General features: G+C 41.1%; 2 long non-coding RNA genes across 5 annotated transcripts; one reads left to right on the top strand and one right to left on the bottom strand.

Moving 5' to 3' along the window:
* The first annotated feature begins 318 nt into the window (after nucleotides 1-318).
* On the top strand, nucleotides 319-22,628 carry LOC130909117 (uncharacterized). 4 transcript variants are annotated; one of them, XR_009061694.1, is made up of 3 exons: nucleotides 319-498; nucleotides 719-805; nucleotides 20,754-22,628. It is a non-coding gene; the product is annotated as an uncharacterized LOC130909117 (long non-coding RNA). The 4 variants fall into 4 exon arrangements; XR_009061696.1 differs by lacking the exon at nucleotides 20,754-22,628 and adding an exon at nucleotides 8,603-9,343; XR_009061695.1 differs by lacking the exon at nucleotides 20,754-22,628 and adding an exon at nucleotides 3,749-6,240.
* LOC130909116 (uncharacterized) lies at nucleotides 19,691-22,706 on the bottom strand. The gene is made up of 3 exons (XR_009061692.1): nucleotides 22,296-22,706; nucleotides 21,965-22,076; nucleotides 19,691-21,728 (listed from the first exon to the last, which is right to left on the bottom strand). It is a non-coding gene; the product is annotated as an uncharacterized LOC130909116 (long non-coding RNA).
* Nucleotides 22,707-24,026: the final 1,320 nt, after the last annotated feature.

Genomic DNA, 24,026 nt, shown 5'->3' with positions numbered 1-24,026 from the left:
TCACGACAAAACCTGGAACAAAGTTAAAATTGAAGAAGTTTAACAGTGTTATTTTTTGGAATTTGAAATGTAAAAGTTCATTTGTTTGTTAAAAAGGACATCAATATGAGAACAAGTGGGGGTGTTGAGAGAAATGTTGGGAGAAATATTTTGTATTCACAAATGTGTCCTCAGTTGATGTTGAAATAATGTTCCTACTGCTTGTTATTATTGGCATATTATCTTTTCGCCACAAGATGGCAGGATGGGACTTCATTGTCTAAAGTGCTACTTTTATTCTTTTTGTTTGACTTCGATTACTTTGATTTGTGGGATTGCCTGTGAAGACAACAATGAGAGAGGATGTATCCACATGCCGATGGAAATTAAATATGCCGAGTTTTGGCTGAAAGACAACTTATTCTCCGTCAATTTTTCTTACGAATACAAGGTTGAGCTGCAACCACCTCAACACTATCCCTGCATTTTCATCAGTCCGGTGCTCAAAAAATACTAAAGGTAAAATCTTGCGCATGAAACGACTTGTTGCCTTTGAAATTGTTATTACGATGATGATTGTAATTATCTTTAATACTATTTACTACAACTACTGTATCTGCTGTGGCTGCAACAAATACAATCTGCTGCTAGCCTGTTGCTAGTCAGTATGTGTAAGATGGCACAATTATGTAAATGCATAAATGTAAGTGTTACAAGTTTTTTGTTCGTTCGTTTACAGGTGGAAAACGCTGTTAGGCAAGGGAAGACAAGTTCATGTGCCTCACAACAACACTTCCTGTACGTCGATGGATATACAGTGGGTCAAGTAAGTATTTAGTCAACCACCAATTGTGCAAGTTCTGCCACTTGAAAATATAAGAGAGGCCTGTAATTGTCAACATGGGTAAACCTCAACCATGAGAGACAGAATGTGAAAAAAAAAACAGAATATCACATTGTTTGATTTTTAAAGAATTTATTTGCAAATTATGGTGGAAAATAAGTATTTGGTCAATACCAAAAGTTCATCTTAATACTTTGTTATGTACCCTTTGTTGGCAATAACGGAGGCCAAACGTTTTCTGTAACTCTTCACTCTTCGCTTGGTGTAAAGAAATCAATTGTGGGAGCAATTATTAGAAAATGGAAGACATACAAGACCACTGATGATCTCCCTCGATCTGGGGCTCCATGCAAGATCTCACCCCGTGGCGTCAAAATGATGACAAAAACGGTGAGCAAAAAATCCCAGAACCACACAGGGGACCTAGTGAATGACCTACAGAAAGCTGGGACCACAGTAACAAAGGGTACTATCGGTAACACAATGATGTACTTGATGGGGGGGGCAAATAGGGTCCTCTTTCTTGCTGGCGCCATCTACGCCAACTACTGTACTAATCATTCTCTCCTCACTCCTAAACCTTTCACTCTCCAAATTGTCTATTACTCACTGCCAGGTTCTTTTTGAGGTGAATTGCAATGAATGAATGAATGCCCATGAGCAAGGGGAGCCAGGCCAGGCCAGCTGTTTGTTGCTGTGAGGGAGAAAAGTGAAAGACGATGGGCAAAATCTAAAATGTTTCAGCCTTAGTTCTGTAAATGCACACTAAACATGGTGTGGTGTTATGTTGTTGTTCTCACCAGTCGTTGCAAATGTATAAATAAATTGGCAGTTATTGACAATTAGGAGGAGGATGCTTTGGATTAGTTTTATATATATATATTTTTTTTTAACAAAATACAGCAATGCAGCACTTGCTGCTTGATATTGACAAGCCACGCAGAAGTGGCACTCCTGAGCAGTGCAAAAACCCTACTTTGTCCCACATTTGTTGTGTTGGGATGTCGTCACCCAAGAAGAGACTGGCGAGTGTCTTTGCCTGCGTCTAGCAGCAGAGAGAGGGCGACTGTAACGGCATCTAATTTGTCAATATAGCGGTTATGAATATACGTGTAAAGCTAGATTTACACTTGCGCCTTCACCCTCATAATAAGTTTCAATCTTTGTTGATCTTCTGATCAAACCGAAATATTGTAGATGCGCATTATGTGAAAAGCCAAAGAAATGGCAAACTGACTAATGTAAATTTCAAACTATTTTAGATTTCTTTCAATGAAAATCGGGATGTGATGATGAGCCAGTGAACGTTGTCATTATTCAAAGTGATGACAACATAAAGCAAGCAAAGCGATCTAAGTACGACCACACTTTACAACATACCATTGAAGAAGGCCTTTTCAGATTTTTGCAGTTTCAACCCTCAGAACACCATCTCCATGAGGATGTTGTAAATAGTCCCTGAGAAACACCCTGTCAAGTCACTCTTTGGGGGCCTACTCCCCACTTTTTAAAAACTAGGGGGATGGATAGAGTCCCCTGTCTAGCTGCAACATCCCTATATGCGGTTCTTTCCCTTCCCAAAGCTGAAAAAAAAACCCAACTGGATTTCAATGGATTAAACAGCGTGGACGTACAGCTAAATGTCTCCAAAATAAGCACACACGCGTTTTCTTAAGGTAAGATTACGTTAACGCCAGAGACTAACTAGCAAGCTGTCTTGCCTAATTTGCACATAGAGGCAAAAACATTCATAAAACCGGCTATCAAACAATATGATATCTCATTAGGATGAAATTGCTATAACATGTACAGTGGGGCAAATAAGTATTTAGTCAACCACTAATTGTGCAAGTTCTCCCACTTGAAAATATTAGACAGGCCTGTAATTGTCAACATGGGTAAATCTCAACCATGAGACAGAATGTGGAAAAACAAAAGCAGAAAATCACAATGTTTGATTTTTAAAGAATTTATTTGCAAATCATGGTAGAAAATAAGTATTTGGTCAATACCAAAAGTTCATCTCATTGCTTTGTTATGTACCTTTTGTTGGTAATAACGGAGGCCAAACGTTTTCTGTAACTCTTCACAAGCTTTTCACGCACTGTTACTGGTATTTTGGCTCATTCCTCCATGCAGATCTCCTCTAGAGCAGTGATGTTTTGGGGCTGTCGTTGGGCAACACGGACTTTCAACTCCCTCCACAGATTTTCTATGGGGTTGAGATCTGGAGACTGGCTAGGCCACTCCAGGACCTTGAAATGCTTCTTACGAAGCCACTCCTTTGTTGCCTTGGCTGTGTGTTTGGGATCATTGTCATGCTGAAAGACCAAGCCACGTCTCATCTTCAATGCCCTTGCTGATGAAAGGAGATTTTCACTAGAAATCTCTCGATACATGGCCCCATTCAAGCTTTCCTTTACACAGATCAGTCGTCCTGGTCCCTTTGCAGAAAAACAGCCCCAAAGCATGATGTTTCCACCCCCATGCTTCACAGTGGGTATGGTGCTCTTCAGATGCAATTCAGTATTCTTTCTCCTCCAAACACGAGAACCTGTGTTTTTACCACAAATTTATATTTTGGTTTCATCCGACCATAACACATTCTCCCAGTCCTCTTTTGGATCATCCATATGCTCTCTAGCGAACCGCAGACGGACCTGGACATGTACTGGCTTCAGCAGGGGGACACGTCTGGCAGTACAGGATTTGAGTCCCTGGCGGCGCATTGTGTTACTGATAGGTCCCCCCGTGTGGTTCTAGGATTTTTGCTCACCGTTCTTGTTATCATTTTGACGCCACGGGGTGAGATCTTGCATGGGGCCCCAGATCGAGGGAGATTATCAGTGGTCTTGTATGTCTTCCATTTTTTAATAATTGCTCCCACAGTTGATTTCTTTACACCAAGCGTTTTACCTATTGCAGATTCAGTCTTCCCAGCCTGGTGCAGGTCTACAATTTGTCTCTGGTGTCCTTCGACAGCTCTTTGGTCTTGGCCATTGTGGAGTTTGGAGTGTGACTGACTGAGCTTGTGGACAGGTGTCTTATATACCGATAATGAGTTAAAACAGGTGCCATTAATACAGGTAATGAGTGGAGCCTTGTTAGAAGAAGTCTTTGACAGCCAGAAATCTTGCTTGTTTGTAGGTGACCAAATACTTATTTTCCACTCTAATGTGGAAATAAATTCTTTAAAAATCAAACACTGTGATTTTCTGTTTTTTTCCACATCTGTCTCTCATGGTTGAAGTTTACCCATGTAGACAAATACAGGCCTCTCTAATATTTTCAAATGGGAGAACTTGCACAATTAGTGGTTGACTAAATACTTATTTGCCCCACAGTAAGTATAGTTGTTCGTTAACTAAAGTTAGTTAACTTCCTGTCTTAGTTCTGTTGGCGTTGTCTCTTGACCTCGTACCCACAAGGCTGTGCGTTCGTGTTCTGTTCTGGAGGCTTTTGGGGCTAGCTAGCAAGCAAAGCTAGTATCACCATTGGCGTGATTTTGTCTGCTGGTCAGATTGTTTTGTTACACAGATGTGGGATGAGTTCCCAACATCGTACCTGCACACAATTCCAGTATCCAAAAAGTGATCCTAGGCAGCTTGCCGAGATGTTAACTTGCTGCCATTTGACAGTTTGTATATCCCTTCGGTGCTAGTTGCATTTTGGCCTTGTTTTTCTTCATTTGTCTGCCGCCCTGGTTTTTGGAATACTCTGCCGTGTACAGGTATTTGAGTGCATTATTTGTTTTCGCCTTGCTTTTGCAAACGGTTTCCCCAGTTTTGTTTTCTTTAACCCCGACCTGCTGTCACGCACCCTTTTTTTTGTCTCCCTTTTCGCGATCGCGTGTTTTTCGTGTGTTTAATAAACCCTTGTACGCAATAGCTCTGCTATTGTTGTCTGCTTTGTGGTCAAGCCTCGCTTCCGCATTCCCGAACCGTTTGTTGCTTGTCATCTAAGGACTTGAGTTACCAATTGCAACTAATAGTTCGATAAACATACACATACTATTGATGTAGAAAAAAATAACGTGTTCCTTGTGTATGTTAATGTTGCCAAAAGTGTGATCTTGAACCCTTATTGCAGCGCCAGTGCGGAGTGGAACAAAAAGAGAAACACGTTTGCTCACTGCAGTGTATGTCTCACGTGCTTTAAGTACAAATAAACGACAGTCCTCTTATATCTCAATGTGCAAAATAAGGCACATAAATACTCCCGCACACAAATGATATTCTGTTGGGCAGAAAATGATAGGTATAGCCGGCAATCAAACTAAGTTTAATACACAATACATATTCATTCGTTTTCCGTGTCGCTCATTAACCGCCACGCAAGCATCGGGAGCAACATCTGATCAATCTGAGAACACCAGCATAATGATCATTAATCTGGACAGCGTTTTTCCGTGACAAAAATAAGGTAACATGTCATTAGACGGCTCAGTAAAGGCAAACTTTCATGTACTGTGGTGCACAGAGTATCTGCAAAAATAATCAAACTGCTGTGTTTCACTGTCTACCCTAATCATACGATGCTGGACAATAACTATCTCCTTAATAAAAGGTTATGCATAATGGAACAAGTTGGATCACACAATAGTTCATTGACATCACTCTCCTGCTCCGTCACTCGAGCAGGAGCGTGCTTCTCTTGCGAACCTGTCATATGAACACTACCGGTTTTGTGCTACTCTCGCCTCGTCCAGTCTTTCCTGTTAATTTTGCAGTTGCTAGTCGTTTTGTGAAATATCGACAGGGCTTTTTTAATCACTTTTCCGCTCGGGTTCAGATTGGAAGGGCAGAACCGACGAAATGTTTGTCGTCAGAGAGCGAAACTTTGGAAGTCCGGCAACACGGCCCGGTGAAGTCATCACCAGCGTCGTCGTCAACAATGGTGACCTACTAGTTACACTAATTTTACAAATTTTATCAAAACAGAAACATTAAGAGGAGTTTTAACATCAAATTATTATAACTCATACTAACATTTATCTTTCAAGAACTACATGTCTTTCTCTCCGTGGTACCCTTTAATGAAAGAGGCACACTTGCTTTCAAATCTGACTTCAATATATCCCAAATTAGCAGACATTGGGGCATTTTTGCATACAAACAGGTATAAATCATGAATTCCAAGAGGGGGTTGTTTTTGACTTTAGGGTGAGGAAGAAGCTCATAAAGGTGTTTTATCAGCCAAAGGATTAAAACCAGACATCTCTGTATCCCAGCGATGCCGGTTTACCTGTTTTGTGTTAAACAGTATACAAATAATGATATAAATGTGAGTACAAAACAGTTCTTACGAGTGCACTAACATTAAAGGGATACAGTGATACCTCAGCTCACGAACATAATTGGTTCCCAGAAAGTGTGCGTGAGGCGAAAAGTTCGTCTTCCGAACATTTATTTCCCATAAGAAACCATTAAAATGAGAATAATCCGTTCCCAGGTCCCCATAAAACATAATTTTCTACTAAATAAGCCTTAAAACTACACAAAAATATACCTTATTTTATGTATAATAAGTGTGCTATTGTATTATAATTAAAGAAATAAACTGTACTGTATAATAAAGTTGTTTTATTTACCTTTGCGATGGTATGGGAGTGGGAGGAGTGGGAGGAGGAGGGAGGGAGTTACTGTTTGGAAGGAGAGTGTTACCGGCAAAGTGCGCAGTTAGCGTAGACTCCACTGCTGTGCCCCCCGCATGCTTTTGGTTGTTAATAAAAGTGCCCACAAAAAGCCATCCGACACCTCTGGGTGTTTGTATGCAAGCCGCCATCGGGCGCACCGAAGACAACCGACGACAACGAGCCAACGTGACTCGCCGGTCCACTTCTCACGACGGTGGGAAGCTGAAAGCACCGCCAATTACCAGTCGAGGGCGAATTGGTAACACGAGTCACCTTCCATAAGGACTGTATGTAACTCTTTTTCGGTCCCATAATAGCAAAAGTACACTCAGTATGGTCCAAAATGTCTATCAAACACAAACCACGTCCGCACTCAACGAAAGGGAGGGGACGAACTGGGACGCCGTGAGCGTGCGTCAGCTTCTCGTGGCGCTGTCCGACCGCGTGGCTTGGTTCGTACGCCGAAAACTAGTTCGCCAGCAGAGACTATATGCTCGCGAATTTAATGTTCTTGAGGCGAAAAGTTCGTGAGCTTAAGCGTTCGTGAGCCGAGGTATCACTGTACTTCTTTTTTATAGCATCCTAATATGAACCTTGAACTTACAGTGGGGAGAACAAGTATTTGATACACTGCCGATTTTGCTGGTTTTCCCACTTGCAAGCCATGTAGAGGTCTGTAATTTGTATCATAAGTTCTCTTCAACTGTGAGGGACGGAATCTAATACAAAAATCCAGAAAATCACATTGTATAATTTTTAAATAATAAATTTGTATTTAACTGCATGAAATAAGTATTTGATACATTATCAACTAGTCAATATTTCGGCTTTTAGTTCTTTTTTAAGAACCCCTCCTGTTCTCCACTCATTGCCTGAAGTAACTGCACCTGTTTGAACTTGTTACCTGTATAAAAGACACCTGTTCACATGCTCAAACAAACAAACTCCTCCAACCTCTCCACAATGGCCAAGACCAAAGAGCTGTGAAGGACATCAGGGATAAAATAATAGACCTGCACGAGGCTGGGATGGGCTACAGGCAAATAAGCAAGCAGCTTGGTGAGAAAGTAACAACTGTTGGAGCGATTATTAGAAAATGGAAGAAGTTCAAGTTGACGGTCAATCTGCCTCGTTCCGGGGCTCCATGCAAGATCTCACCTCGTGGGGCATCACTGATCATGAGGAAGGTGAGGGATCAGCCCAGAACTACACGGCAGGACCTGGTCAATGACCTCTAGAGAGCTGGGACCACAATCTTGAAGAAAACCATCGGAAACACATTAGGCCGTCATGGATTAAAATCCTACAGCGCACGCAAGGTCCCGCTGCTGAAGCCAGTGCATGTCCAGACACATTTGAAGTTTGCCACTGACCATCTGGATGATCCAGAGGAGCAATGGGAGAAGGTCATGTGGTCGGATGAGACCAAAATTGAACTTTTTGGTCTAAACTCGGCTCGTCGTGTTTGGAGGAAAAAGAAGGATGAGTACAACCCTAAGAACACCATCCCAACCGTGAAACATGGAGGAGGAAACATCATTTTTTGGGGCTGCTTCTCTGCCAAGGGTACAGGACGACTGCACCGTATTGAGGGGAGGATGGATGGGGCTATGTACATGGAGGGAGCTGAAAGTCCGTGTTGCCCGGCACCAGCCCCGAAACCTGAAGGCTCTGGAGAATCGCCAGATCTTGGCTGACAACCTCCTTCCTTCAGTGAGAGCCCTGAAGATGGGTCGTGGCTGGGTCTTTCAGCATGACAAAGACCCAAAGCACACAGCCAAGGCAACTTAAGAGTGGCTCCGTAAGAAGCATCTTAAGGTCCTGGAGTGGCCTAGCCAGTCACAGATCTGAACCCGATAGAAAATCTATGGAGGGAGGTGAAAGTCCGTGTTGCCCGGCACCAGCCCCGAAACCTCAGGCTCTGGAGATCTGCATGGAAGAGTGGGCCAAAATCCCTGCTGCAGTGTGTGCAAACCTTGTCAAGGACTACAGGAAACGTTTGGTATCTGTAATAGCAAACAAAGGTTTCTGTACCAAATATTAAGTTCGATTTTTGTGATGTATCAAATACTTATTTCATGCAATTAAATGCAAATTTATTATTTAAAAATCATACAACGTGATTTTCTGTTCTTTTGTATTAGATTCCGTCCCTCACAGTTGAAGAGAACTTATGATACAAATTACAGACCTCTACATGCTTTGCAAGTGGGAAAACCAGCAAAATCGGCAGTGTATCAAATACTTGTTCTCCCCACTGTATTTTGTTTTTATTTTTAATGTAACATTTTGTGAACGGACACCTTAGTCTCTTAACGCTTTGCTTTGCCGCAAGTGTTTAACCTGTATGCTTTTGCCTCAATACCTTCCTACAACTCTTTCTATTTTTAATATGCCCGTCCGCTGCATATTGGAAAACATTTTTCCTCAATCTGGAGGATGTTGCACTGGTGTCGCTCCAAAATAAATCACTTTAAACACTCCGGTACACGTCTGCCTGCAACGGCTTCCACAGTTGGAGTCACGAAGCTTGTCGGCTTAGCAACCAAGACTAAAAGGCTTTTGCGAAAGGTCAATTGAGCGCACATTTACGTGAAGCGGTGCAACAGAAAATGAAAATGTTTGAGATGTATTTTGTTGTTGAATGATGAAGTGATTCTTTTTTCAATAAATACTGATGTCTTAATTAACTTGGTGTCTTCAATTGAAACTTTTAAGAATGTTGATTTTTTTATTTTATCCCAGGCAATAGTAGCTGATTTAATTACCTGAAATTATTAAGAACGAAGAGGTTTGATAGATCACTGTACTGTATATGTGCTGTGCTTGTGCTGATGTCTGCACATTAACGCACAATGCTTTAGTATACAACCCCTAGCAAAAAGTATGGAATCACCAGTCTCGAACGAGCACTCACTCAGACATTTTTTATTAGAACATACTCAGATAAAAAGCTTGAAAAAAAAAGTGAACTCCTTGGCATTCAGAAACAATAAATTAAATGAATAAAATCATTGTGGTTGTCAGTAAATGTTACTTTTATAGATCAAGTGCAGGGAGATAAATATAAAATCACTCCATTCTGAGGAAAAATATATGGAATCATGAGAAACAAAGAAATAACAATCAAAACACATCAATCAAAACACATCTTTCGTATTTAGTTGCAAGTTTCAAGGCCTTTAGTTGTTTGTCATGACGTTTGGATGTCTTCCTCGGTCTACCAGTACACTTAACTTTACCAACCTTGCCGTGCTGTTTGTACTTGGTCCAGATTTTCGATACAGCTGACTGTGGAACAGCCCACATCTTTGGCATCCATACGTGTAGCGTTACCTTCTTGAAGAAGTTTAATAATCCTCTCCTTGGTCTCAAGAGACATCTCTCTTGTTGGAGCCATGATTCTTGTGAATCCACTTGTTCCAGCAGCCCTCCAAGGTGTGATAACTGCACTGTTTTTAACTGCTGACTAACAAACAGATCTAATCTGAGGCAGGGGCCCCATTAAGGAACGGTAAGTGACTGGGTGTGTCTGTATTTTCTACTCAAAATGGAGTGATTTCATATTTTTTTCTTCAGAATGGAGTGATTCTATATTTCCCTGCGCTTGCTCTATAAAAGTAACATTTACTCATCACCACAATGTTTTTTATTTCTTTTAGTGTTTCTGAATGCCGAGGAGTGGCACTTTTGAACTAATTCATTATTTTCTCAAGCTTTTTATCTGGGTTTGTTCTACATAATAAAATATCTGAGTGAGTGCTCGTCCGAGACTTGTGATTCCATGCTTTTTTTGCTAGGGGTTGTATGTGATCTGGCCCCTTTTAGAACCCAATGTGGCCCACGTGTCAAAAGTTTGCCCACCATCTGAGCACTCGCTCAGCATATTTAAGTGTTGGTTTAGCATTAGTTTAACCTTGGCTTAGCAATTGCTCTGGACATAGCTTTGGAAATAGTCAGGTGGATCCTGCATAGGCTGGAGGAGTTGAGAAATAACCAGGTGACACGCTAGCTCTGGGTTGCCCAATTTTAATTGGCCCATAGCATTTTATGAAAATATGTAGTATTGCACTGATAGCCTACCTACTATTTTTTTTGCTCCTGATACAGATTGCGCATATTGCGATGCCAATTATCTACCGATACCATGTTTTTTGAATAGAAGAATGATATTTACTTTCAACAGGAAATTACGGCATACTCACTTCAATATAAAGTAATTGCTATCACGGCTTGGTCAGACACTGCTTTGCTCATTCACGGGGTTCATTCGCTGCCACCCTTCCACGTTTACTAGTGATAAACTGATTTTAATTCAAGCTCGAAAAGACCTTTCATCGCTCCGACCAACATGGCCTCAATGAAGGCAGCCTTGTTGGTTGGAGCGACGTTCCTTTCAAAGTCAATGCATTGGAATTAGAACCAAGTCATAACTAGTTTACTTCAAGTTATTTGAGTGGGTTCGTTCATCTGCTGCCAGCCCTCCCACTTCAAATGTGTTTTAACGTATTTAACGCTAGTTATGACATCATTTTAATGTCGATGCTTTGACTTTAATGGGAAGGTCGCATGAGCCTGTGCCATGAATTGGAATGATTTTATTATTAGCAGACATCCAAATCCTTAAGCCCTCCAACTTCAAATGGATTGGGCATCTAGCAGTCAACTACAGATGCCTTGACACTGATCTTTTAAAAATTGTTTGCGATATAAGATAGTTATGACTTCATTTTAATGTCAATAAAATGACTTTGATGGGAACGTCGCCCCTACCAACATGGCAGCCACGTTGCTTTTTAAAACTCTTGCTGTGAATTGAAAGGAGTTTAGAACGAGTAGACGCTTGAAAATACCTTTCATTGTCCTTACCAAAATGGCCTCAGGGCAGCCATGTTGGTCTCATTCAACGCATTTACATTCAAAAAAGTTATAACTAGCTTATTTTTCAACTGACTTTTCAATCAGCCTCCTTTTATTCATTGGCCACCATTGACCAATGTTAATTTGCTGCCAACCCTCCCCACTTCAATGGATTGGATGCCTACTAGTAATAAACTTAGTCAAATTGACAGCAGGGATGCTACACGATTGGACGTCTATCATCCCGGGAAGGGCGACTAGAGCTCTTTTATTTACTGTGGGCTGCGTAGCTAGCAGAAGGCAACCGGCGTTTTGAAACTCGATCTCGGAAAGTGCATATTGCGCAGCTCCGGCAGGTTATTTTTAAGTATTGGCCGATACCGATGACAGCATTTTAGCGCCATATCGGTACTGATACTAATATTGGTAACGGTCCAATACTAGCTCACGGTCGACTGTTTCTGGCGACGGAGAGGGGCGGGGCCAACTGCCGGAGCTGGTGCGTGACGTCGTTGAGCTCGGCCTTGACTTTAGCCAGCTCTAGCCTCTGCTCATTGATGATTTTGATGAGGTCACCGCGGCAACGGTCCAGCTTCTGTAGCCTCTTTTGCGTCTCGGCGTCCTTCTGCTCCAGCTGTCGCCGCAGACTCTGGACGGTCTTCTCGAAGTGATCGGACTGCAGCTTGTTGGACTCTAGGAACTTTGCGATCTTGTCCTCGATGCCGTCCACGCAGACGTCCTGGTCCCCCGTGATGTACTTCCTCTTGAGGCTGGTGATAGCCTTAGTGAAGGTCTTGGGTCTGTTGATGAGCGAAATGGACGTCTCCAAGTCCTCCCTGAACCTGCGGATGTAGGTGTCCTTGGTGAGGAGCACGCACTCCAGGCTCTTGACGCTGGCCTGGTAGGCCTTGACGCGGCCCTCGTGGAACTTGATCTTCTCGGCCAGGTCGTTGGCCTGCATCTTGGCCAGGGCCAGGTCTTTTTTGGTGACCTTGTGAGCGGCCTGCTCCCCGGTGTACTCTGCCCTCAGGGCCTCCATGTCGGTCTCCATGTTCCGGACGGACTCCCTTAGGGTGGCGGCCCCCCTCTCCTCGCGCTGGAGCTGGGCGTTGACGATCTCCTTGTGGGTCTGCAGGTCGTTGATTTCGGCATTCTTGGCCTTCAGCTCTTTGCTCTTCTGCTCTTCGGATTTCTTCAGCGCTTCCTTCTTCTCCGTCAGGTCTTCGGTGGTGTTGGTGAGGGCCGTCACCTTGTTGGACAGGGCGTTTTTCTGCATCTGGATCAGCCTCATCTCCACGCCGTGGTCGTACTGGATCTTGTCGCGGATGCCCTTCTGGGCCTCGAGCTCCTCCTGACGCTCGCTCAACTCCGCCTGGAGTTTGCGCTTCTCCTCGGCCAGCTCCTCCGCCTGCTTGCTCATTTTCTCCATCTGGGCCTGCATGCCGGCCGCCTGCTTGGCGAAGCCCTCGTCTTTCTCGCGCATCTTCTCTTGCCATTCCTCTTCAGCCATCTGCAGCTGCTCGCTGTGCCTCTGGGCCTGGGCTTCCATGTTATTCTCCCAGTCCACCAGCGCAGCCTCCAGCTCACCGATTTTCTCCTGGAGCTGCGCCTGGACCGCTCTTAGGTCTCGGGCTTCCGACTCTGACTGGCACTTTCTTTGCTCCAGGGAGAAGATCTGGGCTTTGTGGACCCTCACCTGGGTCATCAGCTCCTCCTGGTCTTTGCTTGCCGCATCCAGCTTTTCCTGCAGGGCCCGGTTCTGGGCCTCGACGGCCTTAAGCTTGGCCTCATGGCTCAACTGGTCCGTCTGCCACAGCCTTTTGAACTCGTCCTGCTTCTGGACCAGCCTCCTGATCTTCCAGCTGACATCCTTCGTGCTTTGGGTGGAGCTAGACATAGCGAGATCCCTCGACCTTTGAGGAACAAACTTTTTCTGAGGGAAAATCGAAGCTCGGGAGGCGAAAACGGGCCCGGCGGCGATGACTCGACTTTCGCACAAAGTTGATGACGCGGCCGGCCTGTGATGACGTCGCCCGTACGACGAGGTCGTGCGTTTAAGACCGCGAGCTCGTCTGTTTGTGATGTCACTCCGGCAACGATGTCGGCTTGACCCGGGGGTGTCCAAACTTTTGTCTCCGAAGAAGGGACAGTTTCAGAAAAAGCAAAAAATGTCAAGTCCCATTGAACTGAATTTCTTAGCGCCATCAAAGACATTGAAAGATAAGCTCGGTCCTCACGGTTTAATTGAAGTGGAAGTCTATGGCTTTCAATGAGTTGTTTCTGTGTCTTTACCTTGTTGAATTAAAAGTATTTCCAGGCAAAAGACGCCGCTGGTCACATTTTGGGGCATTTCCTGGCCACTTCCTATTCATTGGTCACTTCATATTGATTTGGGGGCACTTCCTGCACATTTCGAGGCATTCAGAAGTCACTGAGGTTGACAAACTGTCCAGATAGGAGGGAGAGTGAGACCGTACTGGTGGAATTTGGTGGAGAGGTATTAGAGTATGTATTAGTATGTATTCTATTAGGGAACATAAACTTATCTTCCCTATGGACTTCAAAACGGCTTGACTATTTTCCTGGAAATCTTATACATTTGGACTACAACCATCTGGGAGTTTTTTTAGATGGTTTTAATCTCTTTAAGCCTCCATTTAGTGCGGAAAATTAGAATTTAGAAACTTCGACAATGAGAATAGAACATCCCTGATTTTGGAGCCAACAGCACTGTTCTTTGGGCAAAAGACGCGTCTCTTGCCATTGTAATATCGCAGTTTGCTTTCAAACTTACAGTTTCATGTACAAATTTAAGAGTACTCAACAACAAAATGCCGGATTAAAAAAAAGTAAAATTTTCCGAAATATTACAAAGGGATTCTGTTATGGTGGCTGAAGGGTGTGACCCAAAAGCGCAGCAGCGAGGAGTCAGTGATGAGAAGGAGCCCAAGGGCGTATTTATTAAACAAATATTAAAAAAGGAAATCTGTGAGAAGCGGTGGCTCTGCAAATCTCTTGACTGAGGTTGGAGGCCAAGATGGCTTGTTATTGCTGTGATGAAGGTATGAAGTAGTGATGCCAGGTGTGGGTGGGCATTAGTCTTAAATGGGGGGGGGGGGGGGGGGGGCAAAAAAAAAAGGTACAATGCTCAAGTATGTCGAAATCCAGCGTAGGGCTACTGCACCTTAAAATATGTTTTGTTTTCTCCTTGAGATAAGCATTGTTGTGATTTGGTCTAAACAAATAAAAGTTGATTTGATTTTATTTGACTTAGAACACATCCATAACTGAACAGTATGGACATGCAGGTGACAATGTTTTTTTTTTTGGTAACATATTGTGGTTCCTCGGTTTTTAATATTATAGTTATTCTTTGTTCCGCAGCCCCTTTGAGCTCAATTTGACCCCCTTAGAATGCTTCGAAATACACCAAAATCGGCAGGCAGGGCAAGACATGTGCAATCTTTGATCCCGTGTAAAGACAAATTCCAAATACACTATGTAGCGCCCCCAAGCAGTCATTCTTTGTCCCGACGACACTTTGAGCCGTACATTGATCCCTTCAGAATGCTTCAAAACTCACCAAACTCAACAGCCAGGTGAACACTGGTGAAAACTTTGATAAAATGGAGAAGAAAAAAAAAAAAAAATCAAAATATGCGTAAATGTGTGTAGCGCCCCCTAGGAACAAAACCAACATTTCATTTTTTTTTATTTTTTATTTTTTTAAAGGTGTAAGAGGTATATATAAATAGTTGTATGAAAAAGTATCTGAACCTTTTGGAATTTCTCACATTTCTGCATTAAATCACCATCTGATGTTCCAGCCAGTCAAGAGAAAGAGTGGAGAGCTCTCTCTAAAAGTACAGGAGGAGGTAGAGCCTTTAGCTACCAAGCTCCTGTCTTATGGAATCAGCTTCCAGCTAGTATTAAAGAAGCCGACAATGTCTGTAAATACACCCCTGGCTGAATGGACGTCCTCATTGCCCCCCCATCTCATCTGGCTAGTTGGAACTCCTCTTGTTTCTTCATTCCATTGCATCTCTACAAACTGGACCTCCTGCTGCTAATTCTGCTATTTCAGTCCTGGTGCATCTATAGCCTGTCCGTCCTGGGAGTGGATCTCTCCTGACTGTGGTTCTCCCCAAGGTTTCTCATTTTTTCCAAAGGGTTTGTGGAGTTTTTCCTTGCCGACATAGAGGGTCTAAGGACGGGGGATGCCCAGGACATGAACTTTATCTAAATAATCTATTGTTTCTGACTGTATATCATACTGACTCTGCAAAGCCCTTTGAGACAACCTTGTTGTGATATAGGGCTATACAAATAAAATGGAACTGAATTGAATAGAGTTGCAGCAACTATCTGCTTGAATACAGTGTCGGAGTACAAAGCAGTTCTTGTAGATATTTCCACTTCTGAAGTTTTGTCAGAAATACACTTTATTTCCTCATTAAATGAAGAGGGAAAAAACAGCACCAAAAGCTATTCTTGACAGGAAACCATGTTTTTGCTATTCCACAAACCAATACATTGAACTGCAGCTTTATGTGGATTGGTCACCTTCTGATGGCGAGCCAATCAGGTGAAAGAGGAGGGAGCTGCAGACGTGACCGGGAAGCGACTATCTGCTTGAATGGTATGGCGGAACTCAAAGTGATTTTTCTAGATAGGTTAATTTCCCATGATTTGTCTGAAATACACTCCATTTCCTCATCAAAAGAGGAGCAAAGAACGTATTTTTTGACAGGCGTCACTCACCAGTATGACAAGAAAAGCCATCGTCCAATCAGTAGCTGTATATTCTTTGTTTTCATCCAAACAAGCTAAAAAACTACCATAATTGATCACACCTTGTTGCCAGGCAGGTTAATGCTCGACACGCCGCATCAACGTGCCCCATTTTGGCTTATAAAGTCCAAAATTAAATGGCAGGTGAAGACATCAATTCTTGAGCGTTTTACTCTGTTAAATTGTATTGAATGTATCATTCGCTGTCTCAAAATCATATTACCCAATTTTTTGGGGGAATTGCACGCGTTGTTTTTGAGTACTGCCCTAGCAACAGCTTAGCAACGAGGGACGCGCCTCGCTACCTCGCCGGCCGCTACCTGATGACATCAATTCCTGAAGACCTCGCTAGCACTCCAATACGAAAGTATAGCACCACGCTATCTTCGCCATATATTTTTACTCAAGAGATTCATCATGCCATCTCAATGTGTAGCGATGAATTGCTCACATAAAGGCAACTCTATGAGTGGCCCCAAAAATCTTCTGCAAGGATGTGGACATCTTTTGTGAGAGTAAAGCGGAAGAACTTCTCCCCGGCTCCTCGGTCGCATCTTTGTTTTCAACATTTCAGCGACGACAGCTTTGAAATCCCAGGATACAACCTTGGTTTTTCAAAGACATAACAATTTGATACGTTTATTATTTGATCGCGACCTGTTTTTGTTGTTGTTGTTGCTTGCTTGTCATAAGACAGCTGCCAGGTTGTCTATTCATGTCAATTTGATACATTTATTACTAGATCTATATACAGTGGGAAGAACAAGTATTTGATACATTGCCAATGGGTTTTCCCATTGGCAGTGTATCAAATACTTGTAACAAATACTGTAACTACTCGTCTGTTTTTGCAATCACTGACATCATGCAATGACTGGGGAAAGTTAGAAATCACGATGCTAGACATAGGCCTACCACTCTTTCTTTCGTGAAGTGTCGAGCTGCCAACTGGCGTCATCACCAACTTCTGCTGTGCTGAGTAAATCGTCGTCACCTGACGCCACACGTTCAAACATGTAGGGATTAATTGTAGAGGAGGAGCCTTTACCATCGTTAGCGTCACAAAAGCGCGATCCTGAGTGGTTACTTTCGGTGGAAATATCACTGATATCGTCGTTGCTGCGAGGGGGGGGGGGGGGACACAATCGTGAAGTGGAACAAAATTTATTGGATAATTTAAACTTTTTTAACAAATAAAAAACTGAAAAGTGGGGCGTGCAATATTAATACTTTGTAGCGCCACCTTTTGCTCCAATTACAGCTGCAAGTCGCTTGGGGTATGTTTCTATCAGTTTTGCACATCGAGAGATTGACATTCTTGCCCATTCTTCCTTGCAAAACAGCTCAAGCTCAGTGAGGTTGGATGGAGAGTGTTTGTGAACAGCAGTCTTCAGCTCTTTCCACAGATTCTTGATTGGATTCAGGTCTGGACTTTGACTTGGCCATTCTAACACCTGGATACGTTTATTTTTTAACCATTCCTTTGTAGATTTGGCTTTATGTTTTGGATCATTGTCCTGTTGGAAGATAAATCTCCGTCCCAGTCTCAGGTCTTGTGCACATACCAACAGGTTTTCTTCCAGAATGTTCCTGTATTTGGCTGCATCCATCTTCCCGTCAATTTTAACCATCTTCCCTGTCCCTGCTGAAGAAAAGCAGGCCCAAACCATGATGCTGCCACCACCATGTTTGACAGTGGGGATGGTGTGTTCAGGGTGATGAGCTGTGTTGCTTTTACGCCAAACATATCGTTTTGCATTGTGGCCAAAAAGTTCAATTTTGGTTTCATCTGACCAGAGCACCTTCTTCCACATGTTTGGTGTGTCTCCCAGGTGGCTTGTGGCAAATTTTAAACGACTTTTTATGGATATCTTTGAGAAATGGCTTTCTTCTTGCCACTCTTCCATAAAGGCCAGATTTGTGCAGTGTACGACTGATTGTTGTCCTATGGACAGACTCTCCCACCTCAGCTGTAGATCTCTGCAGTTCATCCAGAGTGATCATGGGCCTCTTGGCTGCATCTCTGATCAGTTTTCTCCTTGTTTGAGAAGAAAGTTTGGAAGGACGGCCGGGTCTTGGTAGATTTGCAGTGGTCTGATGCTCCTTCCATTTCAATATGATGGCTTGCACAGTGCTCCTTGAGATGTTTAAAGCTTGGGAAATCTTTTTGTATCCAAATCCGGCTTTAAACTTATCCACAACAGTATCTCGGACCTGCCTGGTGTGTTCCTTGGTTTTCATAATGCTCTCTGCACTTTAAACAGAACCCTGAGACTATCACAGAGCAGGTGCATTTATACGGAGACTTGATTACACACAGGTGGATTCTATTTATCATCATCGGTCATTTAGGACAACATTGGATCATTCAGAGATCCTCACTGAACTTCTGGAGTGAGTTTGCTGCACTGAAAGTAAAGGGGCCGAATAATATTGCACGCCCCACTTTTCAGTTTTTTATTTGTTAAAAAAGTTTAAATTATCCAATAAATGTTGTTCCACTTCACGATTGTGTCCCACTTGTTGTTGATTCTTGACAAAAAAATTAAATTTCATATCTTTATGTTTGAAGCCTGAAATGTGGCGAAAGGTTGCAAGATTCAAGGGGGCTGAATACTTTTGCAAGGCACTGTGTATATCTATATATATTAGGGCTGTCAAACGATTAAAAATTTTAATCGAGTTAATTACAGCTTAAAAATTAATTAATCGTAATTAATCGCAATTAATCGCAATTCAAACCATCTATAAAATATGCCATATTTTTCTGTAAATTATATATATTCTGTAAAATAAATTGTTGGAATGGAAAGATAAGACACAAGATGGATATATACAGTGGGGAGAACAAGTATTTGATACACTGCCAATGGGAAAATCCATTGGCAGTGTATCAAATACTTGTTCTCCCCACTGTACATTCAACATACGGTACATAAGGACTTTAGTGGGCATTTCACTCTACTGTCATTTAAATCTGTCTATGCTGTCCTCACTCCGAAGCGTCTACTTTTTCCAAAGTTAGACAGCTAGTGAACGACGCCTTAATAATCAGACTTCTTCCTTTTTCATCTGATTTATTAATAAAATAGCCTCAAACCATTGTCCTCTTTAGACCGTCATAAAACTACAAAAAAAAAAAAAAAAAGTACACAAGCATTGCATTAACAACAACGTTAGCTTAGCACGCTATACAGGTTCACTAAACATAAACAAAAAGCGTCTCATACAAAAAATAGAACATTTCGCTTACTAACATAATATGTACATTCTTTACAACCTATGGAGGACCAAAGCTGCCAAAATTCAAAATAAAAATAAATCAATCAATAAAAAGCAAAATAAAAACGAAAATAAATACAAAAATAAGAAATATGATACAAAAATTAAATATAAATACAAAAATAAATTTGTAAATAAGTAGCTAATTAAATAAAAGTAGAAATAAAAATGAATATATAAACAAAAATAAGAAATTACATTAAAAATGTAAGAATACAAAAATGAATGTGGAAATAAATACAAAAATAAATATATTGATTGAAATAAATGTTCAATCAATAAATAAAAACGCTTTGCCATATATTTACTTATTTCATTGTCAGTGCCAACGTTCAAGTGGAAATGTTATTCAAATGAGGGGGCGGTACTGCATGTGTTGAACTATTCACCCATTGGTCGATCGACATGCCAGTTCAGTGATCCTCTCGATCGACGAAGTAATGTCTGCCTTCGTGCTGCTTGCTTGCTTGCTTCGTAAAATAATGGGACGAGACGAGAAGGTCGGAATCCAAGCGGCTACGGGATGCTGGCAATCGGTTGGATGAGGACAAGGTACGTATTAAATTGGTAATTTGATGTGTGTTTTTTAAAAAACTTTTTACTTAAGTCCAGTTGAGGTATGTTGAATCTATATAATCTTCCATAAGCTAATACCTTGCATTGGGTCTCAGGAAGGGGAGGCAAGGCGGGACATGGATAAACCTGCTAACAACATTAAACTCACAAGGAATAGTTTAGCGTTAGCGCAATTTAGTGAAGCAAAATTCACACATTCAAGTTCGTGTGGTGCTCCGGGAGACTGTTTGCACCGGCTGGTGTCTCGTTTAATGCTTTCGTAGCTAATCTATTATACCATTTTGCCGTTGTCATCTATTTTCTTCTAGATACTTCGGAGGAAGGTTGGGGTGTCGTTCCTCAACAATAAGACATCTCTCGTCCTCACTTATCTACGTGCTTTTTTTTTTTTTTTTTTTACCCTAAAGCTCCCCGAAGACACAATAAATTTACATTTCAGGGAATGCTGATGGTGAGCAGTTGGCCAGTATTAGGGGAAAAAGTTACTGACCAGTGGACAATTTTTTTGATGAACGAGTTAGTTGTGCTGGAAGTCCTTTTTTGTACATCAATTGCCTGTTTATCGTTTGTATTGTATTACACTGGTCATCAATAAAAAAATACTTTGCAGAAAAACAATCATTGCCTTTATTATTTCTTCACATTATTGAGGTACTGTCACATCAACGACAACCAACATTCTATGCTGTCATTTAAAACAAGTCCAAATATTTGACGCAGGATGGATAGTCTTGTTGTAGACATTCAATACATTAGAAAATTCTGACATCTGCTGAATTTCTTCAGGAGTCGAGGCCTGTCGCAGCTGCACTTCTGGGACTGACATCGACATGGGGATGATGACCATGTGGACCATCACATAAAACTGCAAATATGTAATTTAAAGTTGAACCAACTAGTCCTAAAATATAACTAAACATGCACACATCGTATATGGCAAGTTATTGATTAGCCTCATCTGTATGTGCCTAGCCCTAGACTGTGAAAGTGTTCGCATTTATATAATTTTATTTGTAATTTTTTTGGTCAGGGATATTTCATGCTTTTATGTTTTTTTTTTTTTTTAATGTTATGTTTTTGATTAGAAATGTGCACTTTACATTATCCCTTTTGAAGTTGAACTTGTTAAGCCATTTTCAAAGAGCCAACAAGCAAAGAGGGCGTGCCACACCTCATAATTTGATTTTGATGGGTAAAATTTAGTCCAATCATCTCCCAGAAGTGGCAACTAAAACTATACCAACATTTCTGCAATAACAGACAATGTGTTGCAGGGCCCAGAATTTTTTTTTTTTCGTAATTCTGAGACATAAAATTTTAGGGTTTCTTATTTTTGCAAGCCATAAACATCTATATTTAACTCATTGGCTGCCATTGACAGCGCTTGACATCCAATCAATTTTTGACTGGGAGAGGCTGGCAGCGAAAGCACTCCAAATCTAAATGAATTAGATTCCTAGCGTGTAATAAATAATAAAAGCATGAAATATTTAAACTTAATTTAAAATGGTCTATATTATACTGTATATGGGTTTATCTTTCCAAAATGGGTGAAAAAAATATGGTCTTAATTTATTTTTGTACTACCTTCCGAGTCCCCCAATATAGAGCTATAATTTATGACTTTATGGTTGCCATAGCTATGCCTTTGACTGTTGGGGGCTGGCACAGAATATCATCTACGGCGAACAGTTTGTAGTTGTAGTGTGCGGACAATTCCCGGTGGAACCAGACGTGGCATGGATTCTTGCACACGAAGTCCTCCATGAAAAAACAGGAAAAAAAAGTTGCAATTTAAAAAGTTGCATTGCATAAAAGCTGAAGAAGTAATTTCTAGTGTTTAAACAGGACTTGAAACAACAAAATGGTTTAACCCTGATGGCAAAGTCATGATTCGGCTCGTTATTTTTTTTTTTAACACAAATATTTCCTCTTGACACTTCATTTGAATGAATGAAACTATAGTCCAAGTCAAATTATTAATGACATTCACTTACTCTGAACCTTTGTACGTCGGAACCTGAGACGTCCTTGCATCATTCTGAACCCAGAATTTGGATGAGATCCTGGGATCCCTGTAATCACCCAGCATCCAACGTTGCGATGTCACTGGAATTATTCAAGTCAGAGACTCTAAAAACAATGTTATGGTGAGCAGGAATATCGTTTGCTTTCATGAGAACTTAGTTGTAACTTCTGCTAAGCTACACTGGAGCAGTTACAAGTAGCTTTGATACCAGTAGCAGTCAGATATATATAGAGAGTGCAGCATGCCATACGAATAACCAAGTTTTCATTTTAAAATATGCCACTGTCATACAAACTCACCTTATACCATGCTTTGACATTCGACGGTGGATAATGCATATTCTCTCACTTTTCACCAAGTAGGACTACTAAACTAGGTCGGTTGTTTCCCTGACTTTCAGACCTACGTTCTGTCATCTGTGGCAGGCATGGCTAGTAGATTTCAGAAATCGAATGTCGATCAACCAATAAGCGAATAGTTCAACCCATGGCACCCTTAGGAACGCCCCCTCATTTGAATTACATTTCCACTTGCAAGTTGGCGCTGACAATGAAATAAGTAAATATAAGGCAAAGCGCTTTTATTTATTGATTGACATTTATTTCAATCAATATATTTATTTTTGTATTTATTTCCACATTTATTTTTGTATTTATTCTTAAATTTTTAATGTAATTTCTTATTTTTGTATATATATTCATTTTTATTTTTACTTTTATTTAATTAGCTATTTATTTCCATATTTATTTTTGGATTTATTTTTAGTTTTTGTATCTTAATTCTTATTTTGTATTTATAGTCGTTTATATTTTGCCTTTTATTGATTTATTTTTAATTACTTTTATTTTTAATTTTGGCAGCTTTGGTCGTCCATATACAACAACCATACTTACGGACAAATCTTGTCCAAGGATCATATAAGCACAACATTACAACGCAGGCGTCAGCCCGAGACGTCGTGCAGCCATATGAACTGGCAAGAAAAAAATAAACCATGTCGCAAAGCGACCACAAGAGTTCGCTGTTGTGCTGCAGCACAAAAAGCCTTGCTGTAAAACTTACCAAAAGGCAGAATACTGTCTGAGCGGGACATGTGCCTTAATTATTTCAAATATTTTAACGTGATTAATTTAAAAAATTAATTACCGCGCGTTAACGCGATAATTTTGACAGCCCTATATATATATATATGCCTGTCAACAATAACACATTAACGACCATGATTAATCTGGAAATATTAACGCATAAAAAAAAAAAAAAAAACGCAATTTACCGCTCACACCAAGTTTGGCCACAACTGCCTCCCGTAGTCCCACACGGTGATGTTTACGTTCTCCGCGCGGCAATGGCAAAATGCAGCCAGCCACAATGAGTGAGGATGATGACCCAGGACTGCTCCATGGCAAATTCCGTTTTAAAAAGCTGCAAAATGGAAATCTGGATAAAACAAAAGTTGTGTGCACATACTGCTGTGATGAACTAAAATTCATGAACTTTTTGAAAATGAAAAGGAAACGAAGGTGGAGCAACTAGCCAGAGTTACGTTTGTTGCACTGACAGGAGACCAATGGACAAAAACAAAAAAAAAGGGTATGACTGGCTAACTTAAGCAGTGTTTCTAAACACCTTTACACACATTTTAGTGTAATGTTTTTCAGTTTAGTGTGTGAAAATTGACAAATTATAATAATTTTTTTTTTTAACTCTCACACAGCTTTCAGGCCATTTAGTGTAAAACTGCAAATGCTGCATTTGTGTGAAATGTTTAATTTAACAGACAAGTTGTTTACACATTTTTTGAAACACTAGCTATTGTTACTTTATTGTGCCTGTCTGCTCTTTAAGTTGGCAGTTAATTTTGGGCAATATGCCAAACGGTACTTGAGCCACATTGTTAGTCTGAGGCACTTTAATCTGTTAAACTCTTTTCTACAATTTATTTTATTTTATACGAGCTTTGTTTGTTAAAATTGTTAAAAAAAAAAAAATTAAAAACTCAATTTGGTTAAGTATTAATTCATTCATACATC

This window comes from Corythoichthys intestinalis, chromosome 21, assembly GCF_030265065.1.
Source record: "Corythoichthys intestinalis isolate RoL2023-P3 chromosome 21, ASM3026506v1, whole genome shotgun sequence".
NCBI lineage: Eukaryota > Metazoa > Chordata > Actinopteri > Syngnathiformes > Syngnathidae > Corythoichthys > Corythoichthys intestinalis.
This window is presented reverse-complemented; position numbering and strand designations above follow the sequence as displayed.